A 5149-nucleotide genomic window follows, 5' to 3' on the forward strand; every position below is an offset into this window, starting at 1 on the left:
ACCTAGACCAAATTTTTAAAACAATTTTTTTTTCTACAAACATTCTCATAGTGACGGATTTGTGACAAAATTGTAACAAATTTTTAATATAATTTTTGTGACTAAAAAATTTCCGTCACAAAGTTAGAGAAATGAGAATAAGTGACAACAAGTCCATCACTAAATTTGTGACAGATTGTTCTTTCCGTCACAAAAATGTAAAAATATAATAAAACAATAAATCCTTAACTTTGTGACAAACTATTTTCGGTCACAATTAATTTTTGACATCTTTTCTGCCACAATTTTAGAAAAATTTAGACAACTTTTCAACTTTCCCTCAAAAAATTTTAACATTTTTCAATTTTCCCACCCCAAACCCCTTTATTCTAGATAGTCTTTTATTTTTCTCCCACTTCCACAGAACTCTCTTTCAAAGGGTTTTATTTTTCTCTTTCAAAACAACAATGACGATTCTAGAACAATGGTGATTTTCTCTTTCAAAGCAACAATCACGAATTTTCAACACTTCGAGACTTCGATTCCGTTACCATTCTCGCTCACAGGTTTGTATTTTCTCTGTTCACTTCATCTACAATGAATAACTTTTGGGTCCTTTATCTCTTGCTCCAATTTGTCTCCATTCTTCTTGAATAATTTTTCTAAAGTGAATAATTTTGGGGTTTTGTTGTCAGGTCCTTTAATCTAAGTTAAAAAAAACTCTGATTTAGGCTAAACAAGTTCTGTATGAAACTATTTTAGAACTCTTTTTGTGGTCTTCATCAAACTATTAAATTAGGTCCTTTACTAAAGTGGGTTTGAAGTAAATTTTAAGATTTTTGGTTCATTCTTTAGTGTTTTATTCATCTGGGTTTCTACCATTTTTGTTCTTTTGCTAATGCTTGTTGGGTTTGTTCTTAGTTTTGTTGGTACTTAGTTTATCAACTTATGTTAAACTCATTTACTGCAACTATTTTGATGTTTATGTGGTGTGAGTAGAAAATGAGTTGTACTTTATTCATATTTTCTGGTGTGAATGCATTATACTGGTTTCCATTATACGCAGTCTTCTCAGTTCTCATTTTGCTTTATTGTTAAACTTCTGTTGAACTCCTTTTTTGCGTTATTTTTTAATGTCTGTATGGTGTGTGTGGAAAAGACTGGGACTTTGTGAATATTGTGGTATTGATGCACTATGCTAATTTCCATTATGTTTGGTTTTGTTAGTTAGGGGTGGGCGTTCGGTATTCAGTTCTGTATTTTCAAAGTTCGAGTTCGGTAATTTGTAATTGAAAGTAGATATCAAATACCGAACTTTGAATCTTCGATTCGGTAATTGGTAAATCAAACTTCGGTTCGGTACGATATTCGGTAATACCATATTGAAGTCGAAAATTATCGCTAGCCAAGCTCATTCGCCCAGATATGTAATGGCTTCCATTAATGAGCTTGACAGGATAAATGTTTCCAATAAGATAATCACGTAAGAAACAATCCCTGCCTTTTCTCATGTATCTAACACTCTAAGTGCAAAGGTAAAAGATTTGAAATTAAAACCACCTCTAGTTTGCAATGATAACGTTAAATCAACTAAAGAACAAATCTTTAATTTAGGAATGACATCTGACAGTGTCCTTGCTTAACACAGCTAGTTATGGGAAATAATTGTGTGTTAATTCTAAGCAAGCTTGAGCAATCGATTATATGAATTCTTGCTTTCCACGTCGCATTGTCGCTCAATTTAAATAACGAGTGCTCCATCAAATCCTCTAGGAAAAACTCTAGTGAAGACACTTTATGTAGCCTCTTTCGTATAGGGGATGTGGACAGAGGAATCGTGAGATGTGGACAGAGGAATCGTGTGGTTTTGAAACAAAGAAAATTGTCAGCATCCTCCAATTTTTGATAAGATGGACAGTTTATCAAGTTAGGCTCAATATGTAGTGTAAATTTTTGCACTCAAAACAATGATTTCCGTAACATTTCTTTATGGATGCTGCATAACTAGAAGATATATCTGCACCTTCATCTTTTTCTGTAATAGTATTAACTTAGCATTAGAAATCTTTTCTTAAAATCTGACATAAATTTAGAAAATACTGAGCATTCGGTATTCAGTGATACCGAATTACCCAACAGTATTTTTATCTCAAAAGGAATACCGTATTTTTTAATTTTATTCCCGAAAACCGAATGAAAAACCCAAATATCGAATACTGAATTACCAAAATCCCCGATTCGGTTCGGTAATTCAGTTTTTGGTGTTTTATGCCCAACCCTATTGTTGGTCATTGGACTAGTGTACAACATATAAAAAGTTTTGAGTTGGTTGTTCTTTCAAATCAATTTTTTGTTCTTTATTGTTTTATTTCGGGGAAAGGGGGTGGGTGGATAAGGTGGTGGATTCAGAAAAGCTGGTAATTTGAGGCTTTGTTTAGATTCCTTTGCTTTCCCTCAAATATTTTCTTGTGAAGGTGTTGGAAGAATCTCATAATTTATCCAAATGCAGACTGCAATTCAAATATTTGTTCAAGTTGGAGTTAGAAACTAAGAATTGTTCTGGTAATGAACAAAATCCTTCTAAACTGTACCTTATAATCCTACTAAAGCAAAGGGATTATTTAAATTAGTTATCCTATTAATTCATTCTTTTGAGTTTTGAAGACACCGAGTGATGGCTGCCCTTTCTCTATCTTGCATCTTTTACCAGTAAAAGCCAAATTTGTGTTAAGTGGGCATTTTCTGTGTGAAGTTTCTATAAATTCGTAGTTTTCAAATATGTTAAGTAGCGAATGCTGTCAAATTTGTGTAAAGGAATATTCTTTAGGTAATTTTCTGAGGCTTGAATTTTTAGATATCAGAGTTGTTGATTCTATTAAAAGATGAGTTATCTATCATTGGTTGTAAAGGTAAAATCTCAGATTTGCCTTTTTCCCTTACTTTCTTTGAAAGTGGTGCACTTTATAGAGGGAAATTCACTGGCAACCTTCACTAAGCTTATGTTTTATTGTCTTTTTTTGGATCAGGTTCTTCAACATTTAAGCAAAAGTCAAGCATCTTCCTAGTGAAAAGATAAAAATAAAGTACGCAATTTCAAGTATTTTTCTTATTAATATAGTGAATGGTAATCCCTATGTCAATATCGGCATTGCATTTGTGCTATGGTTGGAACTTTTATTGCATGCTAACAAATATAATCATTGAAAGTGCTTTCATTTAAATAGGAAACTTGTGACTTTTCTTATTATATTTGGATCTTATCAAATTATTTTCCTTTCCGGTTGGACTCTATAAACTGAATGCACGCTTGGCATATCTGTTTTGGTGCAATACATGACAAATATTTGGAAGATGTAAATTATTTAACACTAACTGTAACTTTTGGTGAAGAACTAACTGTAACTTTTGGTGAAGCCGTATTTGTTGTTAGATTTTTTACATCAAAATAGTATATTTTTGTTTGTGGAAGTATTGCCTCACAAAATTAGAAGTGAATATATGCTTTTTTGGTCACTGATTAGATACTGATTATCAAAAGATGGGTTGTTTATCTCTCTATGGGTATGTATACCTTTGTTTTGCTAATCCACCATCCCTGTAGAATACATCATCTTTTCCCATGCTTGCATTTCACCCTTAATTGTTGCAAACCTGTTTAGTTGCATGCATATAAATCAATGTCTAAACTTGAAAATTCTGCATACAAATTGTTTGACCTACAGAAAATGTTTCTTCTTTTCATAGCATTGCATAAAACCTGTACCCTTTCCATAAATTGGCAAACTCTCAGTAGATTGAGCAACTAGTGCTAATACCACACACTGAGAATGAGCCAATAAATAGATCAAGCTAAGTATGGGCTTATGCCAATTCTAAACCACAACATCATACCAGCAAAATGTATGAGTCCTGATAATAGTAAAAGCAGTTCTAGGCCTTGTAAAACTGTTGAGATCAAGTTTTCCCCTATGTCTTCTACATACAACATGAGTAACCAAACTTCAACGGTGCACAACCATTTTGCCACACAAACCTATATCCTTGATGACCTTCTCCATTTCTGAATTTCCATAGCTCTGCTTGCATGGTCTGTATACTATGCCATACCTAAGCAGCATGAGATACCACACTTTCCTATAGTAGGATCAATAGTAGTATCACAGTTAAACCACACTTGCACTAAATCACTTCGCAATAGATTAGGATCATTAGAGAAAATATGCTTCAACTTCCCAGTAAAAATCATTGTATTTCAAATATTCCTGATGTAGTTATTTTTCTTGTAATATTTACTTATTTGTGGAAAGTTTGGTGTTTGGTAGCTGATTATTTGGGTATTTTCAGGATGAAATGAAGGCTAGGTGCTGCTGCTATAAGATCATCAGATGATTCACAAAAAGTTCAAGAACTCGATATAAATCGCATATACTTGGATGTTGTGGATGGAGAGAAAAAATGATGTGTGTATGGATTGGGCTCTCAAGCTTTGACTTTGTATCAACATTGTAATTCTGCCACTTCACGCAATATAGTGATTGATCATGTTGCTGAAGAGCGCATCAAATTACTTGAGGAAGAGATGTTGTGGATGAAAGAAAATCAAGAGAGGATTCTTTAGGAGCGTGTAGAGGCGGAAGTGCAACAACGCGTAGAGATGGAGGTCTCGGATCGGTTTAAGTCTATGGAGGATCGATGGTCTCACATGATGAATGAGATGGCGTTATCTTCTCGCTCATCTGATAATCCTACTCTCCCTAACATGGACTCACAAATGCTTAAGTGTTTAACATTTTAGACTTTGGTTAGTTGGATATTCTAAGTGTTGTTTTCAACGTTGTCAGACTTTTGTTAGTTGGATGCTTTGTAAGTTTAAAATATTTTGTAGACTTTTGCTTATTGAAGTTGTGTATTTGCGTGTTTTAACTTTAGGTTTTTGTATTATAAATTTAATATTATGTTTGTTATATTTTGGTGGTTAGTTACTTTTTATGCTTTTAGCTAATTTACTATATATATATTGAATAATATTGTCAAATTCAAAAGTATTGTTTAATTATTATTTATTAAATCTAAAGGTTTAAATTATATTTGTGACGGATTTAGTTTGTCACAATCTATACTAAATATGTCACAATAAAGCTGCAAGGCAAATAATCTGTGACAAAAGATT

At 32.9% G+C, this 5149-nt stretch overlaps 1 long non-coding RNA gene across 1 annotated transcript; it reads left to right on the top strand.

Moving 5' to 3' along the window:
• The first annotated feature begins 342 nt into the window (after window positions 1-342).
• Window positions 343-4943, top strand: LOC132636180 (uncharacterized). Its single transcript, XR_009581070.1, has 3 exons — window positions 343-545; window positions 3006-3062; window positions 4324-4943. It is a non-coding gene; the product is annotated as an uncharacterized LOC132636180 (long non-coding RNA).
• The last annotated feature ends 206 nt before the right edge of the window (window positions 4944-5149 follow it).

The sequence above is a fragment of the Lycium barbarum genome, chromosome 4, assembly GCF_019175385.1.
Source record: "Lycium barbarum isolate Lr01 chromosome 4, ASM1917538v2, whole genome shotgun sequence".
Taxonomy (NCBI): domain Eukaryota; kingdom Viridiplantae; phylum Streptophyta; class Magnoliopsida; order Solanales; family Solanaceae; genus Lycium; species Lycium barbarum.